The 17051-nt window shown below is 44.3% G+C and overlaps 1 pseudogene across 1 annotated transcript; it reads right to left on the bottom strand.

Moving 5' to 3' along the window:
* Window positions 1-602: 602 nt before the first annotated feature.
* Window positions 603-12299, bottom strand: LOC150066303 (protein O-mannosyl-transferase TMTC1-like; annotated as a pseudogene). Its single transcript, XR_016534644.1, has 9 exons — window positions 12158-12299; window positions 11871-11984; window positions 9397-9501; window positions 8177-8312; window positions 7224-7369; window positions 4976-5113; window positions 3714-3836; window positions 2165-2242; window positions 603-1246 (listed from the first exon to the last, which is right to left on the bottom strand). The product of XR_016534644.1 is annotated as a protein O-mannosyl-transferase TMTC1-like (transcript).
* Between the last annotated feature and the right edge of the window lie 4752 nt (window positions 12300-17051).

Raw genomic sequence — 17051 nt, forward strand, 5'->3', positions numbered from 1 at the left:
TTATCAATGTAGACAGATTCTGCATTTCAGTCACTCATGTAATCATGGAATTCTCGGGCCTGACAAGAGAAATGGAGTTCTTTCTATCGACTTAAGCATCTATGAATATTTCTGTACGCACTGTAAAGATTCCTCCCTGGTTGAATATATTTTTCAAAAAAATAATCTCATGATTTCTTGAAATTAAGATAATAAAGTAGATTTCTCTCAGTTAACACCTTCAATACTTTCTATGTAGAATATTGTTTTTTTCCTTCCACCAAAATAAGATTATATTTCAAGGTAGGAACATATATAATTTGAAATGCACTTTTGTAATGTTAGAGTATAATCTTTCCTCTAGTAATACTCAGAATAAAATTTAAATGTTTTAAAACATTTCTATAAAGAATTAAGAGTATCAAGCTCCTTCATTTTCCTGTAGGGATAAAGATATCCACATACAGATCTAGAAGGTTCCCTTTTAATATATTATGTAAGTTAAAAAAAAACTTACATCAAAGGGAATTTTATGACTTCTCAGAAGACCTTTAGTAATAATAGCCTTCAGAGGTTGTTAGATAAAGCTCACTGAACAGTGCCCTTTTCTGTAAATTCTGCAAGGTTCTTAGATCTCAGACTTCGATGAAGATGTCCCCATGGACCTCCCCCTTTCCCATCTGCTGATCCTAGAGGGATTTTGTTGCTGCTGTTTGAACTACCTTACCCCAAATGGAAGAGGTACTCTGCCTTTATAGCATTTTGAACTTGTGTGAGCTGTTGTGAATTTGTTTAAATGAAGAATTGAAATTAGATCTCTAGTCAGAACGACTCACAAGAAGATGTCAAGGGAAGTTGGGAGGGAAACCAAACAACCACCTGTAAGACGTCTACTTGCTGATTCCCATCCTCCTCAGGCCTTGATGTCCACTCTTCACCTTCTCTGTTCTTTCTCATGGAATGCAAGTCCTTCGGCTGGGTCAGCAGTGGATGTCCCCGTGCTGCCCTGGGGCAGGAAGTGAGTGCCGGGCGGCAGAGTCCAGATGTACTGTGGGGGTGTGGAGCAGGCCTGAGCCTTAGGTCTCTCCAATCATCGGTGCTGGCCCAGAGAGCGGATTCCAGCAGGCTATGTGTGGTCCTTTCTTCTAACTTCTTGTAATCGTTTCTCTAGGTGATGCAATTTGTGGAGATTTTCCTTCAGTAGTTTGTTGTCTGGAACCAGCTGTAAGGCTCTCTCATAATAAGTCCTTGCAGACACATAGTTTCCCTGGAGGAAAAGAAGAACAATTCAACCTGATTCTCAGAACCCCTTGGAGGATTGGGAGATGGGGACCTGGCCCTGCCTGTAATTTCACCCCAGCAGCTTGGTGCTTAGGAAGAATCCGTTTGTTTGAAGCACCAGATCATCTGAAAAGCCAAGTCACGCCATTAGGGAAATAGAAAAGAAACAGAAGTCAACTCTAGGAATCCAGAGATGAGGCCAGGACTTCAGGACTCCAAAGGCTTGAGCACTGTCCTTTGAAATCTAAAGGAGCCACTGCTGAAAACAAGAATCAATAAATATGATCTTTTTAGTAAGAATTAGTCTAACATTCAACTTAAAAGAAAACTTCTAATGTAGGCTTTGCATGTGTAAAAGGTTGACATGGAGATGGCTTCCAATCTGCTTGCCCCCCCAGGTGTGTGGTATATGTGCCAGTATGGCTGGATGCTGGTGAATCATATCTGGATTCCTAGGAAGCTAAGCTCTTAGGATCAACGTTCCAAGTCAGGCTGGGCAGATAAATGTAAAAGACTCCTTATCTCCAATTAACTACCAATGAGCCTGAAGTAGAGGTATGGCTCAAAAATACAGCATCAGTTTTGAGTGAAAATGGCAAATGAGAAGGCGATGGCCTGTAATCAACTCTTAGTACCAGTACAACAGGCCCCCATGGCTCCTGCCTACAATCTTAGCCACTCAGGCGGATGTAAGGATCTTGGTTGATAGCCAGCATGGGAAGAACAGTTTGTGAGGCTCTCATCTCCAACTGACCAGCAAAATGTGAAAAGTGGAGATGTGGCTGAAGAGCACTAGCCATGAGCAAAAACAAAAGCTGAGAGAACCAAGTCCTGAGATGAAACACTAGTATGGGCAGGAAAATGGAGACGAAAGCAGAAGAGAAGACAGCAGCAATACTCCTACCTGCATGTGCTGGATACCCCCCATGTTCATCCAGGCCTGGGCTTGATCTGGATTCAATTCCACGGCTGCTTGATAGCTCTAAAGACACCAAGAGGAAAGCAGGTTAGGAAAGGAGAGCCTGCATTTAACCCAGCGGGACTGCAGAAACACCTTCCACCCAAGTCAGTGTCTGACATGTGTTTGTGTGCCTGGACGGGGCTTGAACTTAGAGCCTGCTTGACTTTTCTGCTCAAGGCTGGCATTCCACCACATCCACCTGAGCCCCACTTCTGGCTTTTTGGTGGTTAACTGGAGATAAGAGTCTCATGAATTTATTTGCCTGGGATAGTTAAGAACCATGATCCTCAGATCTCAGCCTCCTGAGTAGTTAGGATTACAGGCCTGAGCCATGGCTCATGTTGTTTCTGGTTTTCAAAGCTGATAACTGTCATTGTGGACTGAAAGGAAATGCAAGCCCTCTGCTGGTGATCAGGTGATTTCTGTAGTAACAATGCACTTCCCATACACCTTTCTCCACCTATAAGAAAACTGCTCTTTTAGGCATGTTCTATCATAAATGGAGTTGGTAATAAAATACGTTTTTTCAAAATCATAAAATCCGAAGGCCAAAGCAGAGCATATTATATAGCAGGTGCTTAGCGTGCATGAGGCTATGGGTTCAATCCTCAGCACTGAAAAACTATAATACAATTTAAAAAGAAACCCAAAACATAGAATTTTTAAGAAGTTTAACCTAGGATTAATGCCACGATGTGTGTACTGGGGGATAGTTTTTCATTTCTTTTGTTTCATTTTTTTGGCCAGTACCAGAGTTTAAGCTCATAGTTTCTTACGTACTTGCTCAGTGGATACTCTACCACTTCAGCTGTGCCTCCAGCCTGACATTTTGCTGATTCTAGGGATGGGAGTGGTCTTCAGACATTTGTATCCAGGCTGGCTTTGAACACTGATCCTCCTGATTTCAGCCTCACGAGTAGCTAGGATTACAGGTATGAGCCACTGATGTTTGCAAATAATATTTCAATAACTAGTCATTTGCTAGCTTCCTCACACGATGACCTGATACTTTACTATCTACCGTATTGTGTTTAGTGTAATTTTATAACATCAGCAATTTTAACTGGTGACTTTATCAGATACCAGGACGAGTGGTGGCATTTTCGTAATGTTTGTATTTAATTTATTTCTTGATTTCATACTATGCAGAAATCTTATCTCAAACCTGTAGATAGGAAATGCGAAGCTTGGTGCTGATGCCCTATACCTAACATCCAGGATGATCAAGAGACTGAGATATGAGGGTACCGTTCAAAACTAGTCGACATAAACCAATCTGAGAGACTCTTATCTCCAACCAATCATGAAGATGGACGTGGACCTGTGGCTGAAGTGTTAGAGCACCACCCTTGAGCAAAATAGCCAAGCAAGAATGCAAGGCCCAGCACTGGTGCTCACACACACACACACACACACACACACACACACACACAAGACTATGAATTCTTAATCTGAATCAACAAATGTACTGGCATCATTTCAAGAGTCATACCTCATATGCTTTGTCAAGAAGGTTCTGCTCTCTCAGCTGGTTTCCTTTGGTGAAGAACAGTTCAGACAGCACTTTGGGGTCCTTTGGTTTCAGCTGCAGAGCGTGGTCGATTGCACTGAGCGCCTGCAGAGGTAGCATAGGGAGAACTGATCAATGGAGCTTGATCAAGAAAGCCTAGCAGAGATGATGAGATTCAGTCTGTTTCTTCACATCTATTAGCCGGGTGAACCACACTCTTCATCTCCTCTGATTTCCTCATGCAGCATTCACGGCCCTGACAAAAATCTATGTGTTCTATTCATGGGCCAGTCCCCACTGCCCTCTGGTGGAGCAGACTTCCCTCATAGCACCAACAGATCTTAGTTTTCTCCTAAGCCCCAAAGCTTCTCCCAAGATTCTTTCTCAAGGCTGGTGCTCAACCATATAAGCCATGTCTCCAGTCTTGCATTTTGCTAGTTAATTGGAAATGAGAGTCCGTGGGGGGGGGCTGGAAATGTGGCTTAGTGGTAGAGAGCTTGCTTAGCTTGCTGGGTTTGACTCAGCATCACATAAACAGAAAACATTGACAGTGATGCTGTGGCTCAAGTAGTAGAGTGTTAGCCTTGAGGAAAAGAAGCTCAAGGACAGTGCCAGGCCCTGAGTTCAAGCCCCAGAACTGGCCAAAAAAATGTCAGTGGAGGGGCCGGGAGTTTGGCCTAGTGGTAGAGTGCTTGCCTAGCATGCACGAAGACCCGGATTCGGTTCCTTGGTACCACATACGCAGCAAAAAGCCAGAAGTGGTGCTGTGGCTCAAGTGGTAGAGCCCTAGCCTTGAGAAAATCCAGGGACAGTGCTCAGGCCCTGAGCCCAAGCTCAACACTGGCAAAAAAAATGTCAGTGGACTTAGTACTCAGGCTGGCTTTGAGCCATGATTCTTCTGAGTTCCTAGAATTGCAGGCATGAGTCCAGCACTGGACTGGCTATCTGAGAAAATCCTGGCAGTGGTCAGTGGATATGCCCTAAGGGATTGTGACAGGACTCCACGCAGTACCAGGCAGAAGATATAGCCCACCAATACCACACTTTCCAGAGTTAGCCTGAGAAAAAGGTGATAGCAAGACCAAGAAGGAGCTAAGCATATTTCAAAGGAGCTCAGGAGTTCAGGGATACCTGTGCAAAGCTGCTAAGATCCAATACTAACGAAGTCACCCTCCTCTGACCAGGACTCAGCTGGAGACCCACACACATGCACATCTCTTCCTAAGGCCCAGCTTGGTCTGTACCTTGTCGTGGTGTTCCTGCTTGCTGTAAATGGCGGACAGGAGGCGATAGCGTTCGAGGCACTCTGCCTCCTCCACCACCATGAGACTCACAATCTGCTCTGCTTCTTGTGTCTGCTCCATCACTGCCAGAACCTGTGCCTGCAGAATCACGGGGCTCTCATGTCTCAGGGTGCATGCCTTTGCTTGCTTGGTTGCTGAATTATTTCTAGTACTGGGGCTTGAACTTAGGGCCTCCCATCTGCTCCCTTTCCTTTCTAGGCTAGTGTTCTACTGCTTGAACCACACCTGCAGCCAGGCTAAAACAGCTGCTTATTTTGGAGGAGTCTCTCAAGGTGTCTCCTGCAGGGGTTGGCACTGGAACCTCAGTCCTCTAGATCTCAGCCTCCTGGGTAGGTCCAAATGTAGGCATGAGTGTACATCAAGGCCTGTCACTGGCAGGAATGACAGCATTAGTCCAGAGAAATGCCTTTTGCCTCTTCAGAAAAAAAGTGACAAAAGCTGAGCATGAGTAGCTCACGTATGTAATACCAGCTACGCAGGGGGCTGAGATCTGAGGATCACAATTCAAAGCCAACCGAAGAAAGTAAGTCCAAGAGACTTATCTCCAATAAGAAAAGCTGGAAGTAGCACTATGGCTCAAGTGGCAGAAAACTCTAATTTCCTTTTTTGGGGGGTCAGTCATGGGGCTTGGACTATGGGCCTGGGCACTGTCCCTGAGCTCTTTAGCTCAAAGCTACCGCCCTACCCCTTGAACCACAGCACCACTTCAGGTTTTTTGGTGGTTAACTGGATATCATTATCTTGAGTGCCCAGGCTGGCTTTGAACCTCGATCCTCAGATCTCAGCCTCCTGAGTAGACAGGATTACAGTTGTGGACTACCATTCCTGGCTATTTTCTTATAATTTTAACACAATATTGTAATCAAAAGGCTAGTATAATTTGGATACATCTAAAAAAATTGAGATTTCAAAATTTAAATAAAATTATTATTGGTATCAAAGTTGATTTGTGTGTGTGTGTGTGTGTGTGTGTGTGTGTGTGTGTGTGTGTGTCTGTTTACTGGTGCTCATATTCATGGACTCGCACTCCTATATGACTTTTCCACTCAAGAATGGTGTTCTGCTTGCCTAGCATGCATCAAGACCCGGGTTTAACTCCTTGGTACAATAAACATAGAAAAAACTGGAAGTAGTTCTACGGCTCAAGTTGGCAGAGCTCTAGCCTTGAGCAAAAAGTGTCCAAGGACAGTGCCCAGGCCCTGAGTTCAAGCCCAGGCCCTGAGTTCAAGCCCAGGACAGGCAAAAACAAAAAAAATAAAAGAATGCTGCTCTCTTACTTGACACACAACTGTGTTTCTAGCTTTATGTTAGCTAAATGAAGAAAAGAATCTCTTGGACTTTTCTGCCTTGGTTGGCTTCAAATAAGCGCCTGATTATCTAGCATTATAGGTATGAGTGATCAGTGCTCAGCTGTTTTTTCTTACTTTCACACACCCCTGCAAGCATGCTACATAATTTTCTCCTTTTTCAGAGCTATATGCTAACATATTTAGACCTCAGGGGAAAATGATACCTATATGTAATTCTCACATGGGCCAGAAAATAAATACACACATGTGAACATGTACATGTATACATGCTTGCATAGATATGGTGATATACACAACAACAGTAATTAGGGCCAAAGATTTAGCTCACTGATAGTGTAGTTGCCTAACAAGTGCAAGGCCCTGGGTTCAATCTCTAGCACTGCAAGTAAAAAAGAAGCTGACTCAAGAGGCTGAGATTTGAGGATTGTGGTTTGAAGACACTCTAGGCAGAAATGATCCTTGAGGCTCTCTATCCAGTTAGCCAGCAAAAAGCCAGGTTGGAGATATGGCTCAATTGGTAGGACACCAGCCTTGAGCAAAAAGTCAAACTAGAGTGTTAAGCCTGAGTTCAATTCCCAGCACTGCAACAAAGAAAGGAAGAAAAGAAGTATGGAAAGAAGAGTGGAAGAAGGAAGAAAGGAAGGAAGGAAGGAAGGAAGGAAGGAAGGAAGGAAGGAAGGAAGGAGACAAACGAAAGGAGGGAGGTATGGAGACAAAGAGAGTCCTGAAACTGCCGTAAGGGCTATGGATGTAGTGTCTGGTGGCTGCACCCAGTCAGGAATTTGGACAGAAGGGATGCTGTCTCTGGCACCGTCCCTGCAGCCCCATGTGTGTGCATAAGGGGCTATCCCCAGCGCCCCTCCTCTCCTGCCCCTCACCAGTGCCAGGCGCAGCTCCCTCTGTGAAGGCTGTAGTGCTGCAGCTTCCCTGTAAATGTGCAGGGCATCCTCGAGCCCGCCCGTGTTGTAGTAGAGAGCTCCCAGTTGGGGACAAGACCTCAGCCCTGCGTGCCACCTGCAGGGCACTGCGTTTGGGAAAAGAGAAAGCATCATTGTTTTCTAAGACGCACATTTCCAGAAGCAGATTGAGGAAAGACTTCTAGGCTTTGAGACTCTGCTTCAACTTTTGCTTTCTTTTCTTTTTCTTTTTCTTTCTTTCTTTTTTTTTTGGGTGCTGGTATTGGGAAGTAAACTCAGGGCTTTGTGTCCTTCCTTGGCTTTTTCACTTGAGGCTGGCGTTCTACTAGTTGATTCACACCTCCACTTCCAGGTTTTGGCAGATAAGAGTCCCCAAGACTTTCCTACTTGGACTGGCATTGAACCTCAGTCCTCCGATCTCAGCCTCCTGAGCAGCTAGGATAATGGCATGAGCACAAGTGGCTGGCTTCCTCTTTAGTCTTTTTGTGTCCAGATCAAGGTTTAATAAGAAGCTGGTCGTGAGCAGCCCAGAACTTAACGACCTCAGCTGTCCCTCTGCTGGACTGTCCTAGCCGCAGCAGGACAGTCTCCTTAATGGAGATGAACGTGCTGGTGTTCTGAGGCCAATCTAGTCCTCATCCACCCTCACTTCTGAAATGGAATCCAGAACACTCTGCACTCACTACCACAGACACGGACTCCTCCCCTGGTCTAACCAGCAGGAAGACAGAAGTCACTCTTAGGACACTAGTTACACCACTGTATTGTTCTCTTTGGAAACAAGAATTGGTGTAGCTCAAATTGGCAATAATTGTCCCTATTCTGAGAGCCTGTGTGTTTCAACTTACTGAAAAGTTAGTGTGAGATTGCAAAAGTATCTGGGAAAGTTAAACAGTATAGAAAAGCAACGGTACCATTTATAGCACTCTTCAGCCAGGCTGTTTTCTCCCAGGGACCTGTAGAGTCTGCCCAGATTCACCATGGCCACGTGATGGCCTGGGCTAAGCCTGACGGCCTCCCGGTAGTGGGCAGCTGCCTTCTCTGGAGACCCTGCCACCAGGAGAAGAGTGAAAAGGAAAGGCCGTGGTCACTGCATGGCTCTGGCTCTCTTTTAGAAGCACAATCATAGTGGCCTCACTTGGATCCAGGGATGGGGAACACGTTTTTACTGCCAAGGAGATTTCAAGTGTGTGTGTGTGTGTGTGTCCCTATTTGAACTCAGGGCCTAGTTACTGTCTCTTAGCCCCCCAGAGAAGCTTGGGAGTGCCAAGGCTTTAGAACAGCCTCAAGTTCTACACAGAGCAGGTCTTTTGTTGATCACATTATCATCCTGATTATGTCTTTTTTGAACAGAAGACACCAAAAGCCATTATGTCACAGAGGCCATGCAGGTGTCATTCACTTTAGGGGGCACTGATGCAATAAAGCAGTGGTTTAAATGATACAGGTAAGTTTGCTTTGTTGTAAAGTCGTTCATCCACCAGCAGGGGGCATTGCATACCAATTTGTATGCAACAAAAGTCTTTCTCCAGGTACCAGAATGTAAATTTATTCTGCATAAAACACGTTTTACATTCCCTAGAAAAGAAAAATATTTTCAAGCATTATCTATTGAAAAAAATAATTGAAATTGTGTTTTATTGCAGGGTAGCTGGTCTATTAGTAAATAAGAACAAGTATTTTTGTATTAAATGTGTCACTGAATTACTCCTAGGTATTCATTATATGCGGATAGGAAAGCACTTAACTGGTGGACCCATACCTGTGACCAGTTTAGCTTCATTGTTTTAGATCGGGTCTTATCTTCTGTGTGGGATGCCCTACAACAGTGAAGACTTCTATCTTTCCTTCCAGAGCACCTGGAATGGCATCAGCAAACTCAAGCCCAGTGTGCTTACTGAGATGGGGTCTCACCAGCTTTTTTTCCAGGCTGGCCTGAAACCAGAGCTTGTAAATCAAGGTTACTGCCTGCCATGTGGGAAATGAGAGCACCGAGGTCTCTGGGTGACTACCAACTGGGAACATTCTGCTGGGCTAGTGGAGTTCATTCCTGAAGGATAATCTGAGTTGTAGCCGTTTTGCTTGATAGAGCATGTTTATCTTCACAGAACAGGCTCTCTTGAATTTCACTTACCAAAATCGACCAAGAAAACCCCGTAGTTGTTGTGCAAATCTGAACTGTCTGGACAGTGCTTAATCCCAGCCTGGTAGACTTCTTCAGCTTCCTTAAATCTCGCCTTTCCAACGGTGAACAAAGAGAAAGAAATCAGAAAGTTTTACAAAAATCAATACACAGAAACAAAGACCTGCATAGTGGGGTGGGATGGGAAGAAGTCAGCTACTGAGCTGCATCGTTATGAACTGGAATCCCTGGACGGTAGCCAACATGATTAAGCTTTAGTGGTTTCTGTGGGTCCACACATGACTCCAAGGAGACCAAAGGAACAAGACCTGCGCATGCTCAGAACTCAGAGGTCAGGGCGGTGGTCAGGGATCAAGGCTGAACCGCACATGCGCAGGGGGCATATTCATTCGCACTACTGGGCATGCTCAGGCCGCATGGGCCAGTGCTGTGTTTTGGTTGCTTGGTCCACTTTCCCACACATCTTCTACAGACCTGCCACCTTCCACCACATCTCAGCTTTTCACTCCATCGTGTTAATTAGGCTCGTTCACTATCACCTTGCTTTTGGGAAGAGGGGGAATTCACAAAATGACATTTTTAGCAGATCATAATGATTTAATCGCAATAAGCAATAACTTGAGATGGCTGATACCTTCTCAGCGGCATCTGAGCTGGGCTTTGGGCACAGGATTTAAAAACTGCTTTTGGAAGCTCTTTTTTTTTTAAACCATTCTTTCAGATTTTATTTGCTTATTTAAATTTCTCATTAACATTTTATCATTGTTATTTGACTGCAGTTGGTCAAAACTAGATACTGCTGGGGACTAGTTGCTCATGCCTGTAATCCTACTTAATTACAAAGCTGAGCTCTGAGAAGGGTGGTTTGAAGCCAGGCCAAGCAGAAAAGTCCTCAAGACTTATTTCGTTAATCAGTGAAAAGCTGGATGTAGAGGAGGGACTCAAGTGCTAGTGTGCTAGCCTAGAGCAAAAAGCCAAGCAAGAGAGCAAGGCCTTCAATTCAAGCCCAAATAGTGGCACACCCCCCCCCCCCACTCAGATGCAATAAATCCTAGACTAAGGCAGGCTTACTGTACTTATAATTCCCATCTGTGTTTAGTTCCCTTTGGGCAGACAATGGAATAGGATCAATGTTTTGAAAAGGCCTGAAAGCCGTGGCTTGAACAGGATTTGCCTCTAATGAAAACTGACCGTACTGCAATGCAAAAGGATACTTTGGGACAGCAACTGAACGGGAAGACAGGGAGCCTGGGGACAGGAATAGCTGTCTTTTCTACTTATATTTTCAACATGTTTGGAAGTATTTCAAAATAGAGATGGTGAATGTGATCCAGATGGCAGAAAGGGCTTTGCCTTCTTGTACTGGTTCTCTCTCTCTTTCCTGCTCTGGTTTACACACTTTTCCTCACCTGGCATTCTACCTTCTGATTGGTTTTTGGCTGGTTCTTTGATGGGTTTGTTTGCCCAGGATGGTTAAACTGGGACCCTCAGGGCTCAGCTGCCTGAGCAGTGCGCACGACAGCCCTGAGCCACTGGTCCCTGCTTCCACGTGTCTCTCTGCAGTCTTTGTGGGTGATTGAAATACAGGAAGGAAACTTCCCTAGGATTCCGCTGGAGAGGGAAGAATATTTTACCAGCCTTTCCAGAACTGTAGTTTCATCAGATGTCCATTAGCAAATTACCTTGGACTCAAAAAATATGATCGAAAGAAGCAGGTATTTTTCATGTGTGCAGATTTCTGGATCCCAGAAGACTCCTTTACACTTGACTGCCAACTATAGGCTTAGTGGACAATCACAGTTGCAAATGGAGTACAGTCTTCCACTAAGTAGAAGAAGCTTGTGCTAGTGCTGACACCATGTCCCTGGGGCTGTGAAGTGTCTTCACTCGAGTTCATAACAGGAAGCAGCCACAGCCAGGGACCAGGAAGCTAGGAATCACTGAACGCAGGCCAACAACTTCCCCAAAAAGCCATCCAAGACAGAAACTCAAAGGACAGAGATTAGCTGGATGTCTGTGGCTTAAGCCTTGTAATCTTAGTGACTCTGGAGACTGAGCTCTGGTGGAGCATAGTTCAAATCTAGCATGGACAGAAAAGGCAATGAGACTCCATCTCAAATCATCTATATCTTAGAAGAGACAGGCTGCCCTGTAAATTGGGCTTTGACAAGAGCGTCTCATGTTAGTGATAGTGATGAATATTTCTTAATCCTCTATGTTTATATGTTATGGTATCCTAATCTAACTATAACATTGCCCAGGCCCTGAGTTTAAGCCCCAGGAAGGGAAAGAAAGAAAGGAAGGAAGAGAGAGAGAGAGGGAGGGAGAGAGAGAGAGAGGGAGGGAGGGAGGGAGGGAAGGAGGAAAGGAGTGAGGGGAAGGAAGGAAGGAAGGAAGGAAGGAAGGAAGGAAGGAAGGAAGGAAGGAAGGAAGGAGGGAAGGAAGGAGAGAAAGAAAATTTCCCTGCTCAGCCAGTAGTGAAGCTAGGCTTGAATATGCAACTGCGAACTCTGGGCCGTATTTAATGGAATCCTTCAGTAGGGCAAGAATATCTGTTTTGAACACTTTGCAGAAATCCTCTGATTAGATCTGGAATTTGCATTTTTTCGATCAAACAGGAGGCAATTCATTTTGGATTTGGCTGTATGTGAATGAAATCACAGCATGTGAATATACTAATACTAGATTTTTCCTGAGAGTGAATTCTCATTAGAAAGGAATGTGAAGTTGTGGAAGAATCTACAAATTCTACCTTCTGTGTTCTGCTCTGCACTTTTTCTAAGCTCCCCTGAACCATCTGTGAGTTTGTGAACAGGAAGAGCTGGTCCTATGGGTGGCCACGCGGTGACACCACTTGGGTGGCGTGAAACCAGTGGCAATGTGAACAACGACATGGAGATGATTTCAACTCCTCTATCTACCACGGTAGACACAATTTTGAATGGAAAACAAGCTACCAATCCAGGATAAGCCAGGGCAAATTGCCAAGGTTAATTTCTTGGTTCCACCAAAAAAGAAAAAAATACATATATAATTTATGAAAGCAGAAAACGGTGTGACCACCAGCTGTCAAAGAATCATGAGCTATTTTTTAAGCTTTTTTTTTAAATTGTAATTAGTAAAAAGGTTACATGATATTTGCCAGATAGAAGGTGCATTAATTCACATACATTGATACCCTTTCACATGTCTTTGTACCCATTACCCTCCCCCCACAACCCCTACCCTCATGAGCTATTTTTTTCTTTTCTTTTTTTTTTGCCACCTCTGGGACTTGACCTCAGGGCCTGGATACCATCCCTGGGCTTTCTCAAGGCTAGCTCTCAAGGTCAGAGTACCACTTCCAGCTTTTTCTGTGTATGCAGTACCAATGAGTCAAAGCCAGGGCTCTGTGCATGCTAGGCAAGCATTCTACCACTAGCCATGCTCCCAGCCCTCAGGAACATTTTCTTAAAAACTTGGGCTGATTGTGATGCTGAAAACCTGCATGGCCTTTGTCTGGATTGCCTTGATGGTCTCAAAGACACAAGGGGAGAAATAAAATGGCCAAGACTCATTGAAGAAAATGATAAGCAGAGTTCCCGTTAGACAGGAGAGGTGTCGCGGTGAACAAGGTTAATAAGGGAACTCTAGGAGAGAGCTACGCGACTCTCAAGATCGTTGGACAGAAGTCCCCAGACTCAAGCAGAGGCTCCACACAGCCCACAGATCTCTGTGCATTGTTTAGTCCCTCTAACTGGTGCCTGTTTCAGCAAAGACCTCTGTCAGTCTTGTCTTTCAAGGGCAATGGGTCATAAAGAGATGCACCATGAGCCTGTGTGTGTGACTGCTCACTGCCATGGTGACCCGACGTCTAGAGGCCCGCGCACAGGGCTGTTCAAAGACGTAGTGGGGAATGCAGAACCTGCAGGAGGGGCCTCTGCCCTGATGGCCCAGCCAGGCTCTCTTTCTGCCTTGTTTTGTCTTTTGCACTTAGGTCTCTACCTAGCGATTGTACTTGCTCTTATGGAGGATCAAGCTCTAATGTCTACTTTCTCTTGTGTGATGGTTCTCTTTCCTGGCAGTATCACGGAGAGACACTGGCTTGTTATCCTGAATTCAATGTCTTTGAGTCAGACGCAGACACTGGGCAGTGATAATTTTGCGATGACTGCAGTTCTACAAGCACTGATGTAATTAATGTTTAGCACTAGACATTATAATGAAGTCTGGAGAGTGCATGGTCTATAATGCCAGCTTAAGCATTAACACCACAGAACAGTGTGCTTATGCTTTCCCTTTCCATTGATTCAGTAATGACTGTATATCATGAAATGTCACAGCACATTATTCGTTTAATTCTCACACAACAGCTCACAGAGTAGACATCATTGTTGCTGTGCTCAGTTTTCTAATACAACATTCAGAGTCAGTACAGTCACACGACTGTACTGTATTCATATAATTCATCCTCTGAATATTGTTCCACGGCTACCCATTCTGACTACCTCAAGTCTGTCCCACATGAGCTATGTCAGAACAGTTAAGAGAATTTCTCTACAAGAGTAAACTGACTATACCAGGCACTGGTGTCTCACACCTGTAATCCTAGTTACTCAGGAGGCTGAGATCTGAGGTTTGAGGTTGGAGGCCATAGGGAAGACAAACTTGAATGTCTCTTATTTCCAATTAATCAGCAAAAATCTCAAAGTGGAGGTATGATTCCAGTACTAGAGCTCCAGCCTTCAGCGAAAAAGGTCAAGTAAGACCTTGAGGTTCAAATTTAAGTATTGAGAAAAAACACGAAACCTCTATGTAGAATTTTCCTTTTGTGTAAAGGTAGAGTTGACTTTTAGCTCTATATAAGGCTATGAGAATTAGGGCCAGAAGAAAAGGGAAATGTTCAGTGACTACTGCTATTCTATTATACCTTAATTGAATCATTCTCTCCTTGCCCCATCTTTTTAAGTCATTCTGTCATTCCCTAGCCTTGGGAACTCCAGTACAAGTGAACCCAGGAAAGATGAGGAGCCTGAGGGGACAGGGATGACTTACAAGGCACCGGAGATGCCTGCAAACACTTGTACTTGGCAAAGGAGTCAGGCCTGGGTAATTATTCTCTGCTAAAAATATTTATGCATGGAAAAAATGATGACTTCCAATCCTGCAAGGGAATGTAAACAAGAACAGGGCTTCATAAAGCCTGCTCTGGACATAGGGTTTCCTGTGTGGCTGTCCTCTGCCTTAGCCGTGTGGAGTGCAGCCACGATGGTAAAGGCAACACTGGGACAAGGTTCTTCCCTTGCTAACAATATACAGGATCTATACATTACTCAAGCACAATTAATTAGCAGCCATGGTATGAGTATAATATCATTTCAACCAAAAACAAAGTTGGAATCTTAGATAATTAGATGTGTCACCATGCCCTGGTCATACCTAGATACACCATGATTTTTTTTGTTTATTTTTGTTTTTATTTTTGTTTTTGTTGCCCATTCTGGGGCTTAAACTAAGGGCCTAGGTGCTATCCTTGAGATTTATTTTTCCCCCCTCAGAGAAAGCACTCTATTTGAGTCACAGCTCTACTTCCAGCTTTCTTTGGTGGTAAGAGTCTCAAAGACTTTCCTGCCTGGGATGGTTTTGAACCATGATCCTCAAATCTCAGACTTGTGAATAGCTAGGATTACAGGCATAAGCCACCAGTACCCAACTACTGCATATTTTTTAAAGATCTGCTCATATTCCATTTTAGTAGCAAACACCACCGATCATATCGCAATTGAGACACTTTACTATGTTCTCTTGACTTCAGCTCTCTTCATCAATAAGAATTTTATGCTAGTTGTAATTTTTCCAGCGCAGGCAGGAAAGTTTGTGAGACTTTTAACTCCAATTAACCAGCAAAAAGCTGGATGTGGAGCAGTGGCTCAAGTGGTAGAGTGGAGAAAGTTAAGTTAAAGCATAAGGCCCTGAGCTAAAGGCATATTACTAGTACAAAACCAAACAAATAAAACATTGAATCAGAAATAGACAAGAGTTGCCACATTAGAGCAGGCTGGAACCCTGAGCTTCTCTTCTGAGACAGAGTTCAAGCATGGTACCACCTCCGGGACATGTTCCTGGCAACGTGCTTACTTGAGGGCAGTCCTGTAGTGGTACACAGCTTCCTGGTTCCGACCCTGGTCCTTCAGGAAGTTGGCGTAGTTGTAATGATCCTTGGCATTGTGTGGCAGAGTCTCAACTCCAGACCCGAAATACATGCATTATAAGGAAGTTTTTCCCCACTACCTGACTAATGTAACTGTAGCCCTCTGTACATTACCCTGACAATAAAATATAATTTTTTTAAAAAGAGGGTTTTCTTTTTTGTTGCTTTGTTTTGTTTTGTTTTGGTCCTGGGGCTTGAACTCAGGGCCTGGGCACTATCTGAGCTTTTCTGCTCTAGGCTCATGCTCTACCACTTTGAGCCACAGCTCCACTTCTGGTTTTCTGGTGGTTCATTCGAAATAAGAGTTTCAAGGACTTTCTTGCCTGGGCTGGCCTTGAACTGTGATCCTCAGATCTCAGCCCTCCGAGTGGGTGGGATTAAAGGTGTGAGCCACTGGTGCTGGCTAGAAGGGCTTAAAAATAAATACGCCGGAGGCACACCTGAACCTGAAGACACTGTGGTCATCTGCCGAGGCTTGTTCTCAGGAGCTAGTTACAGACCTGGGGGTACCTCACCCAAAGAAGAGGCAGGAGTTTCGGGAATTCTGAAGGACATGATGAGAAATCCCACTTTGCAAGAGGCTCAGAAACAGGCATCCAGGAACTCATAGTCCGAGCCAACACCCCACTTACGTGACATGGTTATATCTAACATACTCACACCCTGGGAGATGAAAAATCTTTCATTTTCTCATTCAAAAGTAGTGTTCAAAATAGGGCAAATAGAACTGATCACTGCTTAACACACTAGAATATTCTATACAGATGCATTGTATTTCTCTTCCTCCTTGCTGGGTTCTTGCCTTTGACACTCACTATACTAAAAAATGACATTAGGCTTATTGGTTTCATTTTGTTTATGGCTGACTTCACAGCCTGGCTCATCAGCAGGCTGTTTCCACCTGAATTCACAGACACAAAGCTTTCCCAGGTGTCTTATTTTCATACATTCATTTAGACTATCATTTTGGAAATCTAAGATTAGCCAAGCCCTGGTGGCTCACACACAATTCTAACTACTCAGAAGGCTGAGATATAAGGATCACAGTTCAAAGCCAGCCAGCCCAGGCAAGAACTGGCCTAAGATTCTCTTATCTCAAATTAACAACAACAAAAAAAGCAGGGATTGGAACTGTGGCTCAAATGGTAGAGCACCAGCCTTCAGTGAAAAAGCAAGGAAGAGTGGTCTGGAGTTCAAGCCTCAATATCAGTACATACAAACATACTCAAAAAACACAAATCGGGGGAGGAAAAAAAAAGCAACAACTAAAGTTAAAACTTATTCTAGGTTTTGACCCAGTCCTAGGGCTTGAACTCAGGGCCTGGGCACTGCCCTGGAGACTCTTTTGCTCAAGACTAGCACTCCATCAGTTGAGTAACAGCTCAGCTTCTGGGTTTTTAGTACTCTTTATTGGCAATAAGTCTCATGTATTTTCCTGACTTTGAATCAAGAACCT

Source organism: Megascapheus bottae, chromosome 2 (genome assembly GCF_031878675.1).
Source record: "Megascapheus bottae isolate mThoBot1 chromosome 2, mThoBot2.hap1, whole genome shotgun sequence".
Classification (NCBI taxonomy): Eukaryota; Metazoa; Chordata; class Mammalia; order Rodentia; family Geomyidae; genus Megascapheus; species Megascapheus bottae.